Below are 12,500 nucleotides of genomic sequence, written 5' to 3' on the forward strand. Positions count from 1 at the left end.
TATTACCTAGTGTAATGTTTACCTTTGGAACTTAGCTGTGGTAGAATAGGTAAAGAGCTTTGGAATATGCTTTATGCATATAATCTTCCCTCTTTGAAAGTAGAAGATAATACCTACTAAAATATCATTCAGTAGTGCATGTTGGATTTTTATTTTTTTATTTTTTGTCAGGGACTTCTCCTTTGATTTTTCTTTGAATCTGCAGTTATCCGTGACTGGTGGCCCAGGTACCTTGTGAAGGTTTCATTTGAATGAATTAAGTACTTCGCCTAAAAATTCAATATCATTTCAATAGATGTAGCCTCTAAAGTAACCTGCAGTGATGCTTCATGAGCAAATCACATGATGTCAGAATGGTATGGTTTCGATTTAATCAAGAAAGAGATTAAAGTGGATGTGTGTTATTTTCAACTTCGCCGCGGCACCGCCATTTGTCAAAGTCAACCTTCTGATTGCTTTGGACCTACTGCTATCCAGGTCTTGTCAAAATAGTAGTCAGCATCGTCGGAAGCAGGTAGACCAGCCTATATAGAGCAGTAGCCCACACAGTAAAACAGAATTCATTGACTTGTGAATTATGAAGTTAATAGGTTGATCATAAATTTTGTAGCCGTTAATTTATCTTTATAACACTGGCACATCTTCGGTACATTCTTCTTTTTATTTTGTACCATTTTACACCATAGAGTTAAATAGTACGGAGTATAATTTTGATGTATACTGTATATCAGAATTCCTACAATTCCAATGCTAGGATTAAATGTCTTGCATGAATACACTGGAGAAGGACATGAGCATATTTAGAAACATATCAAGGAAAGGGTATTTGAAGAATGTGGCTTCTTGGAAAGGAGGCAAATGTAAATATTGTATGCTTGAATTACACTATGATTATGTATAATCAAATAACTGTATTTCGAGGCTTTTTCTTTTATAATTGGTTGGGTTAATGGCTGTTTTACTGTGAGTTGTTACAGAGTCAGATTTTTTTTTTTCCTTTAAGTAAAATCGTGACAGATATTTGATGTTATTTTTAATCATCATACTAGGCTATTGTGAAGCCACCTTTTTAACTCCATACTTGCCAGTAGGCTGACTGCCAGTCGAAAAAGCCCGTGAAATATTCTTCTGGACAGAAAATGATTTTTAAAATCTTTTTATGATTAATGACCAACCATTATTAGAGGTTTATCATTTTCAAAAGTAACAGAAAACGCTAAAATTATTGCCAGATTGTAGAATTCATTCAGTTTGCTGATGATGCCAGGTTATCTTCCTTTCTTTTCTTTGTCTTTCTCATCCCTCCTCCTTCCTTTCTTCCTTTTCTTCCCCCCTTAAAGTAAAGAGCTTTAAGATACTGTGGCTTATATTCTGACACTTTCTTCGCCTTCACAACAGCGACCTGGCTGGCCTTTGGCAATGAAATTCAATGCACATGGCTCCGCAGTCAAATCATCAAATTTCCCTGTGTGTATATTAGAGTTTTGTAATGTGTTTCCATTATGAAACAATGCGGGGATAATTGTCTTTGGTAGCAATTAGCTAACAGGTTTGTTCAGTGCTATTGGCAGAGGCATCCATCATCCCCCTCCCTGACCACACTTTTTGTCTGGTGTGGACTATGGAGATCAATAGAATTCTACATAGGGGAAATCGCCTCAGTTTTAATGAGCTGCAAGTCTCAGTCAGTCTTGGTTTGTATTTTTAATTTTTTCCTCTTAAAATTAGAATGGGGGCAAAAAATCCTGTTCCTTTGGGAGTGGAGAGTACTGTGTGTGTACTATTACTTCCACTGGATCAATGCTCAGTTTTAAATTGTTTTTTCCTTCTGTAGAAAAGGTATAGTTCATAGCATGGGACACATACGTTGGGTGATTTCTGTTACATATTTTAAAAATATCTACTCTTAAGAAGTACTGTTGGGTTCTTCGTGGGGTCATTTTTAGAGTATGACATGTATATTCTGCCCAGCATCTCAGTAGTTAAAAAGGAAACCGAGGGGCACTTTGATAACAGTCTTGTACTGATTTTGTTGCTGCCCCTGGTTAAGTCATGTGTTACAGTCGTTTAGAATACTTTGATGTTGTACTGTTGCTTACCCTCCCAACAAAACTCACATATTGATAGGACAGGTTGTTATGGAGACTGAGTTCCAGAAAGGATAAGTGACTTGGCCATGGTCCTATAGTTATTACTACATCAGAGTGACCCCAGAGCCCGGATTCCAAAGTCATATTGTTCAAATATATTGAATTGAGTCATTTTTCTTTCTTCCAACTTAGGCAGCCTAGGGAAGTTTACTTACACTGTGCCGTTTTCTTTTCCTCCTGAAATCCTGATGGACTCTAAAGTTGGGTTGTTCTGAGGCAGAGTAGTGGTAAGCATTTCTGTGGTTTTCTGTGGCCTCCGAATAGCCCAGCTGAGGCAAAGGAGGCCAATTTACAGGTGAGGAAACTGAGACCCTTCAGCCGTTGCAAATGGAATCGGCAGTGAAGGGCATGGCAGTCCGTGTGGTGCTGGTACCCGAATCCAAGACTTCCTGCTTCTCATCAACATCTCCTTTTACTGCATTACTGTGAATGAAGTAGCAGTTAGAATAATTGTTGGGGAAATACTGTCAGAATAGGGTTTCGGGTTTTCCTGTCATGGTACAGACCTGAGCAAAAGCAGGAGATGAAGAGCTCTTTACTTTCACGCCATCATTTCGAGGGACTGAGCTCTGCCCCATTCAGCAGTCTTTCTTGCTAGCGTGGGATATTACCAACAGCATTTTAATGAATAATGAATAGCAGGTAGACTACATTTGGGGCTGTTTTCTTAAAAGTGAAAGCCCTTATATTTTGAACAAATCCTTTAAATGTCAAAATACATGTTTTTCCTGTTTTGTATCGTGTTTTTAATTGCACCAACAGAGAGTATAATTGGAAAGTAATGACCAGTTATAGACTGAGTTGCTAAAGGAAGCCTGAATTTTAATTCCATGTTTTATAATCTACTCCTGGCATCTTACCTTCCCATCTTAACTTGCTGAAGAAGGCTAGAGATTGTATCTTTTTTTTTTTTTTTCCTTTTTAACTGTTCACTTCTCCCCAATTTTAGTGGCTGTCCTGCTCTCTGTTAAGTCTCAAGTAGCAAATGTGTACATGAGTGAATGAACTCTGTTTATGGAGATTTTCCTAAGTGGAGTAGATATGAAAATTGAAATATCCTAAAACAGGAGAAGATTATCTAAATGTTCACAGTTCTTCTACGAAAATCTTCCATGTAAGAGCTCTTTTTAATAAGGAGGCTGGCATTATAATGAAATTATGAGCATATTGACTGTGCTTGAGTCTGAATATAAGGCAAATTAAAGTTTCTGAAGAACCTTTGGGAAAATACCTCCATTCACATTAAAAACTGATGGTTTTGTTTACTTCCTGAAGATTTTATAGAGCTTTTCTTAGCTTTCTTCCATATAGCAGTATATTCTCCCGATAGCAGTATAGTCTCCCTGCTTTCGGATATCCTGCCTTGAAGAGTAATATCCTTTTAAAATAAATAATACAGTTGAATGAAATTTGCAGTGAGGATGAATGTTTTTTAGAAATTCCAATTTACTCTCTTGCTTTTCTTAAGGGGATGTGCTCTTCTACCTAATGTGTGTGTAATTACCCCTCCCCCAACTGAAGTTGTTTTCCCCAGTGGAATTACTGATTTTTGTTGTTGCTCTTTGAATGACCTTAACTTCAGTTAAAAAACAAAACAAAAACTGGTTTAGAGCTTTGGGCAGTATGTTCATCTTTAAAATTCTAAGTTTAATAGAAGACTGTAAAAAAGCATTCAGTACATATTTGGATCTAGTTAGAATCTGGGTGGTCCTTTACTAACAATACTGGAATATTGGTTCCTTTGGAATTCACGTTCTTCATTTTTCTGCAGTTTGTCAAGAGCTACTTGAGTGCTTCGGGGCACTACCTTCGTTGCTATAGTAGATGGAAAGAGACAGGTATTCACAGCCTTTCCATCAGAGCATTCTCAGCTTAGTGGCGTGTGTGACGCATGCCCATAATAATTATCATCCTGCGTGTGCTTTTATAGGCAGAAACATGCGGGAAGGAGTCAGTGGAAGGATGTGTTCTGGTTTGTAGAATTAGAGAGGCTTTATGGACTGGGGGAGTGTAGCTGCAGGGGAAGATAATTGAAGACAGAGAGCTGTGCGAACCAAATATGAGGTCTGCTTGAGAAGAGTCCAGAGTCACTAGCTGAAGCTTGTATATACAGTCATGCTGGGAATTAAAGTTGGACAGATTCAGTTAGAAACATATAGGAGCTACTGAATTGAAGACCTAGAAGTTTATATTTAAGTTAGCAGGCAATGGGAAACCATTGATGGTTCTAAATAGCAGAGTGCCAGGATCCGAGTTTTTGGTTTTTTGTGGCAGTGCTTTTCAACAAAACAGAGATGAAAGATATCATTTGGACCTAGTGGTAGCTAGCATTCCCAGTGCTTTTCTGTCACTCCCCTTCCACTCTGCCACTCAAGAAAATATACTGGAATACACTTAAGAAGAAGAATATTATTATATAAATATGTAAATCAACTTTCATTTATTAAAAACACATACTTTTGCTTGGTATTAATTATAAATGACTTGCAATACACTTTTTAATTGATCATGACAGAGAGCTGTGTATTGTGACAGCAGTTAAGAACCAAGGTTGAAGATAATGTGGCAACCCTGTGTAGAATGGATTGAAGTGAGGAGGTTCTGGTTATAGTGAGGGAGAACTAAAAGCTATTACATTATTCTTAGAAAATTTAATACCGGTCTGAACTAAGGTTTGCAATGGAAGTGAAAGAGGAAATAAAGTCTATAGCACAGGGAATTTACTTGATACTGGTGATGAGGAAGTGAAAGGAACCTAGGATGAATCTGAAATTTCAGACTGGAGTTATCTCCTCTATAATAGAAGTAAGAGTTGCTTTGAATTGGGAAAGGAAGAAAATTGAATTCAGTTTGGGCTGCGTAACTGAGGTTCTGGAGCACATCTTGCAGGATGCTTCCGTAAAGCTGGAAATTTGAGATTCCTCCTCAGGAGCATGGTGTGGATTTTTAAGTCATCTATAAATGGAATGCTCTTTCCAAGGCACTTCAAATAGGAGGAGGTACTCCGCATTCCGTTTGTGACCCTCATTTAATTCTTCATTGTCCAAGTTAATTATTTAACCCTCAAATCATTAACGATTGAGTTTTTATTTGCATTGCACCTTGAATTTTTCTGCCCCCTTACTGGTGGCAAAGTGAGTGTAAGGAGTTAATGAACTTTCCAGGAGTAAGCACCTCGTTGAGAGGGAGCGAACACATGGAGCTTCTCTAGCTGAGTGTAGAGGGGAATGTTTCCAGTGCTTTGCAAAACTCTTGTTTATTGATTACATGCTTAGCTAATGGCAGACAGTATTTCCTTACACATTGCGTGTGGGTGGCTTTCGTTCTTTTATATAATTTAAAAACACTTTTTAAAGTCTTAATTAAAAGACTTTTTAAGCTTCTACACCATATGTTTTCCATTTTTTTAAAGCTCTATGCTCTCCTAATATTACATATCTATATAATAATATATTATTATTATATATATATTGAAGCTTGCTGGTCTAGACAATTCCAGGGGTAGTCATTTAAGCTTATTTTGGACCCTCGGATTTTTTTGTTGTTGTTGTTAGATGATTTATATATTTTATACCTCTTTGTTTTTATTGAGGTTACAACCCCACCCCCCAGCACATCTATCCTAAGATTACAGCTCAAAATTTCACAAACTGAACACCCCTATAACCTTCACGCAGATCAAGAAACAGAACATTGGTGGCATCCCAGAGGTCCATCTTTGCTCCCTTCGGGTCCACCTTGGACCTTCAGCTTTTGTTGATAAAAATTGTGTCGATGGGTAGGCATGTTCTTATATCTGTTTATAGACTTGCTTTTTACAACTGATGGAATGAGAAAATGACTTATTTTCACTAGTTTGAAAAAGAAGTATAAATGCACATTCATTGCATGATAAATATTAATGACAATGATTATACTGAAAACTTTTGTCACTCAAGAAGCTCAGAATTGGAAATTAGATTTCAACTATGCTTTATATACAGTATAGTCAGCAGCATTTAATGAACTCTCTCTTCATTAAATCCACGATCGTAGGTGTAAGCAGAGGATGGTTACTTGAAGTTAGAAAACAATCTACCTTGGCTATTAATGCTGATATCTTACTGAACTTCTTATAAATCCTTCTAACTATAGAAAACTTTTACAGATTAATGTTCCTCCCCTTCTGTTTTCCTCTACAACTTGTGAGGAAAATTTTCAGATAGAAGAGCAAACTGAGCAGTGAGCAGGTTGTTGGGGATGGAGGGGGAAGGACCAGTAGGATTTCAGGATTGATTCACGGCTGAGAGATAAGAGTAATCAAGGACTGATGACAGGTTGTTCCTTGGTTTTGACAGAAATAATCCCCACCACCTCTCACTGGACCTTCTGTCGCAAGAAGGATCCAGAAGTAAAAATTGGTTCATATATGTATGGATGCTTCTATATGCTCCATTTTCTGCAACAGTCCTGATTTCTTGTAATTTTTTTTCTGTTTAAGGAAAATCGTTTTAAAATTTTACAGTAAAGTGGAATTGTCCTAGAATTTGAAAGAATACTTTTATTTGCATAGAGTAGTACATAATAAAAACTCTTTGTTGGTCAATATTTCTTATTTTTTAGTTTGATGTGGGATATTGGTTATTGACATTTTTGGTCATTCCAGAATATTTATTGCATAACTATGTTGATTTGTTTTTCTCCTTTGGAAACACAGTGACTTACTAGAAACACTTTTTGTTTCTCTTAAGAGGAGTGGTTAATTTGGATTCCAAAGTATATTTTATAGTTGCCCCTTTTAATTAAAGAGATACTTCCTCATTTATATTTCTTCTAATTAGGTAAATTGGGGGAAGGGAGGGGAAGAAAACAGAAGTTTTGCCTGAGCCTATCAAGACACCATGTCATTTTCTGATAATTCTATAATTATGAAGTAGAATGTGGAAATTATGGAGTGGAGAATCACTCCATAATGTTTTTCCTCCCAAATGATGAAATGCATTAGATTGAGAATTATCGTGGCTTACATTTTCAGGAGGGTCAACAGCTCAGTTGAATTGCCACTGAGCGCAGTTAGCCTCCTTGCAGTTGCTCCCGTCTGCCGTCTACTGGTCATTGTGCAACCCTATCCGTACTAACACCCCTTCACCCCACACGCACACACCCCTGTGGGAGACTGAAAGTTTGTCAGGGGGGCGTTCTCAGTTATTGTGCCTTTTATGCAGATTTGTGTTGAATCCTGTGTCGTTTTCTCCCGTTTAGTTTTAAGACTTGGATACTAGTTTTGCCTCAATATTTAGAGTTCCTTTGAGCCTATTTAATTTATCCTTTCTACCATGAACTTCTGAACCTCAAATTTGCTTTTTCTGCTATAGTCGAAATGCCCCATACTCCCACTTTCCCTGAGTAGCTAATCTCTTGGCTACCATTGTATTTCTGCCACCCCATCTACTGGCTTAGATCTCTTTTCAGTTTTGATCCTTTTTCATGTCTTTATTTGGTTGTTACCTGCTTAGGGCAATTCAGGTAAGCAATAATAATAATATCTGATACTCACATAGTACATACTATATATGCCAGGTACTATCTAAGAGCTTTACTTAATATTGGGGTATTTAATCCTCAGAATAACTTTATGAGACAAGCAGTAGTAGTATTCCCATTTCCAGATGAGGAAACCAAGCCTCAGAGATCTTGAGTGTCTTGCCCCAGGTCAAACAGTAAATAGTGACAATATGATTCTAGAGCCCAAGCTCTTAATGATTACGCTAAACTGCCTCCCTAGGAAAAAAGTATTTCGTCACACAACTCTGTGTTATAAAACTTGTATAGCTAAATACTTTTCATAAGTTGGAAAACTTGGAAGTCAACACTGAAGTTCACAAATGTTATTTTCTGGACATAAACTCATCAAATTTCCCAGTTTACCCCCAGAAGAGGTCTTATTTTTCTGTAAATTTCAGACTTTTAAGTGCCTGTGTAAATTCATTTTCTTATGTCATATAGTGCTATATGTCTTTATAAAAAGGAGTCTTAACATATAAGTACTTAACCTTCAGTTCTTAATGATGAGCTTTTAAATTGTTATTGTGCTGACATAATTAGGTGTAACACCTAAAATGCTTTGTGTGTATAGCTATAAAAAGAAAGTAATGTGATCTAGGACTGACAGTAAAGCTGTATCTAGGAAAAAATCCTATGGAAGGTTGAAATTGAATGTGGTAACTGCAATTATCTAAAAGGAAGTCTATTACCTTATGATAAAACTGTCAAAATAATGATTGGGTACTCCCACAAATTGTGCAGAGAATCAATAAAACCAATATTACGTCACAGTTTGAGAATTTAGGAATTCCACTTTCTCCTAATTCATGAGAGAATGCTAATATATTTAAGAATGAGATAATTGTATGGTGTTTGTTTGTTTGTTTCCCTGCTTCATTTTGTAAGCAGCTCTTATTAGAGTAGATATTTTTGCTTGAGTAGCTTGATGAGTGATGTTCTTGGACAGTATGAATAGTATTTATTTATGAACCAGATAAAAATGTACAGACAATATGAGCTACTTCCTTTTGCCTTGCAAGGACATAAAATGGAACACTTTGAGTAGAACTCCTTTGTTGATGGCAAATAACTCCTGCTTCATTCAGGGCCCATGCCCTGACCTTTGGAATCATAGTCAATCTGTGATGTCATTGTATATGAGCTAACCTTTGTATTTTAATGGGGATTACCAAATTATTCTTGCTAAAACTAAGTTGTGTAGGTCAGTAAATGATTTATCTTCTTCACTAAGCCACCTAACCTCCAACTTTTCATTTTTGTCTTCCAGCCTAAGACATTTTATACAAGTAATACAGGCATGAGTTTTGGTGGACTGTTTTCCTTGTCTTGGTTCATTCCCTGGTCTCACATTCATAAATATTTGTTGACTTAAATTACATATTTTTTTGATAATTTACCTACCATTTACTTGTCGAGTAAGTAACACAAGAGCATGGGGCACATCAGCTCTAGGATTGGGAAGAAATTTTTTTTTTTTAAGGAACTTTTTTTTTTTTTAATTTATTTATTTAATTTTATTGGCTATGTTCAGTCTTTTTGCCTGTGCGCAGGCTTTCTTTAGTTGCGGTGAGTGGGGGCTACTCTTCGTTGTGGTACGCAGGCTCCTCATTGCCGTGGCTTCTCTTGTTGCGGAGCACGGGCTCTAGGCACATGGGCTTCAGTAGTTGCAGCACATGGGCTCAATAGTTGTGGCTCACGGGCTCTAAAGCGCAGGCTCAGTAGTTGTGGTGCACGGGCTTAGTTGCTCCGCGGCATGTGGGATCTTCCTGGGGCAGGGATCAAACGCGTGTCCCCTGCATTGGCAGGCAGATTATCAACCACTGTGTCACCTAGGAAGCCGGAGAAGAAATTTAAGGATTTTGCAGATAATGCATAAAGCATTGGAACAGAACTTTATTCTTTAAAAAAGTTTTGATATGTTTTATTTGACCTATACAACAAATATTTGACATAGATAAGGCACATGTTATTTTACAGTTTTATAAATAATAAACAACGCTCAGGATAAATGACCAGCCTAGTCATGCAGTTAGAGAGGGCAAGAGCTGAGACTTGAACTCAGATCAGCCAGACCTACGTGCTCCTCTGCTCACCCTCATTGTGTGTCTAAATGCCCAAAGGAATAAACAAAAGCAGTGAGCAAGGGAAGGCACCTAGGTCTTTTGATTTCAGAGTCATCTTCTTTCCGTTATTTAAAGAATGTGAATTAATAGCATTGTTTAGACTATTACCCCAAGTGCTTAGCTTCTTTTAATATCAGGGAAGTTTATCTCCTTTTTACCTAATTCTTATCTGTTACAATTTGTGTATATTTCTACTTGTTGAGTTGGAATCCCAGGTTGATCCTATACTATTGATAACAACATCTACCTTTCAAGATTTTACAGCTTAAGGATGGTTTTGTAAAGTACATAGCATGCTGCTTGGCACGTAGTACCACTCAAATGGTAGTGACTATTGCAGTAGTTGTCAGTGATTTTCCAATGATTACTTGAAACATATGGAGGCATTCATTTACCCTTCATCTTCTTTAAGTTCTCTTGAAATTCCGATTCTCTGGTAATTTTGGAGATACTGAAACCTCTTGAAATACTTTCTGTGATGTTCTTTATGGGGAGAAATTCAGTGCTGCCTAGAGTGGGAAGATGAACTCCCATTTCTTGAATTCTGTTACTAATTTATTTTATCTTGTAATAACAAAACAGCATATGTTTGGTTTACCTATGTACTCTGGAAATGTAAATTTTTTTTTTCTGCCATAATCACTCATCATTATACCTCACACTTCAGGAATTCTTTTCAGCCAGTACTCTTTCAAAAGCAACAGGAGTTGGGATTTTGGTGATAATGGGAGGGTTATATTTCTCATGAGGTCATTTCTGGGGGCAGAAAGTCCACTAGAAAGCTTTTACTCTTTTAAGTAAAAATTTTATTGGGATTCTTTTAGATTTACAGAAAAGCTGCAAAGGTAGTACAGAGCGTTCTCCCTATACCTGTCACTCAGTTTTAGTTACCCTTAACGATGTAATTTTACATTACTCTTTTACATTTGTCAACACGAAGACAAATAATTGTCAAGTAATTGGTACATTACTGTTAATCAAACTCTAGACTTCATTTGAATTTTACCACTTTTTAAAAATTAATAGCTTTTTTTTCTGATTTACAATCCTATGTAGGGCCCCACATTGCTTTTAGTTATCATGTTCCTAAATCTCCTTTGGTGTGTGACGGTTATTTAGCCTTTCCTTGTTTTCAGTGACCATGATGGGTTTGAGGAACGTGGATCAGGTATTCTCTGTCTCTCCATTTGAGTTTATCTGATATTTTTTGCTGATAGGACTGGTTGTAGGTTTTATCATAATATTGTATCAAGGGGTACATGATACCAACGTAACTTATCACTAGTTATGTTAACCGTAGTCTCTTGGTTAAAGTAATAGTCGCCAGATTTCTCCACTGTGAAGTTGCTGTTTCCCCGCTTCCTTACTCTACTCTTTAGAAGTAAGTCACTAAATCTAGCCCACACTCAAATTGAGGCAGGAGATTAAACTCCACCTCGTGGAGGGAGGAGTATCTAGATGGATTCGGAATTCTTCTGTAAAGACGTTTTCTCTCTTCTCTCTATATATTTGTTTAATCATACCTATCTATATTTATAGATAAATATCTATATACATGTGTATATTTTTTGTTGAGTTATAGTCTCACTAGACACCTTTTATTTAGATTCAAGTGTTATTTGTGCCACACATTCTAATCTTTTCTTATAATTCCATATCCCCCCCTTCTCCTCTCTGTGTTACCCATAAACTCAGCAGACACATTTCCTTGTCTGTCATTCATCTCAATTATAAAATTACTTAGTATCAGTCCCAAGTAAAGCCCTCTGCAGATGGACTTATAAATTTTCTTTGGTTACATACTCTTCTTCACAGAAAGAGGCCTGTCATTGCTATAATAAGTATCAAAAATAAATTTCCTTAGTCCGATCTACGTTTTCACAAATCTGTTTTATTTATGAACAAACACCTTTTGTTTTGTTTTTGCAAATCAACTGGTTTTGATTATTAAGGGCAATACTTTTTGAAGTGAAGAAATCAAAATAAAGGTTAATTCTTTTTTGAAACCTGAACCTAATTTTAGTTCTCTTCCATCCTTCAGTCACCACTCTTCCATAAATTATCAAAAATGCTGGTCAGTCAGAGAATACCTTTGTTTAGAAGGTATTGGGTGGGCAGAGTGTCCTATGGCCTATTTCACTTATTTTAAAAAATATTTTTTGTTTCAATCTTGATTTTCTGCATTTCCATTGTAGCCGTTCCTGTTGAGTTTTCAGACTATTGATGAACATTTGGTAAAGAAAAGTATGGCCTGTTTAAGAAAATTCCTTTAAGTGATAAGTTGCATGTTTAGTTGCTTCCAGTTAAATTTTCAGCAGCAGGGAAGAGATCTTTGTATCTCTGGAGATGAAGGAAGTAGGCTGTACCATTCACAAAACCATTCGTCTGTTGTATGTTCTTTGAGTCAGCACTGGCATCAGTGATATTCATTGTCTGAGGCTGCTGGCCTGACTTTCTGATTGGAAGGTCGAAAACTGTATCTTTAGCAGAAGTATGAAAGGCAAAAGGACTGGAGGAGATGAGGTCAACAAAAGAATGACAATGGGGCAGATTTTGTTTTTAAAATTCTCTTTTTTATCAGGTATTCTGACATACTGTCTCTCTATCTCTCTCCCTCTCCCTCTCTCTCTCTCTCATACACACACACACACACACACACACACACGCACGCACGCAGAATATG

At 36.8% G+C, this 12,500-nt stretch overlaps 1 protein-coding gene across 7 annotated transcripts in view; it reads left to right on the forward strand.

The window, feature by feature from the left end:
• Window positions 1–12,500, forward strand: part of CDIN1 (CDAN1 interacting nuclease 1) — a 208,197-nt gene that overhangs the window by 60,524 nt on the left and 135,173 nt on the right. The gene's annotated exons all lie outside the window — the stretch shown is intronic.

Source organism: Hippopotamus amphibius, chromosome 2 (genome assembly GCF_030028045.1).
Source record: "Hippopotamus amphibius kiboko isolate mHipAmp2 chromosome 2, mHipAmp2.hap2, whole genome shotgun sequence".
In the NCBI taxonomy this organism is placed as follows: Eukaryota; Metazoa; Chordata; class Mammalia; order Artiodactyla; family Hippopotamidae; genus Hippopotamus; species Hippopotamus amphibius.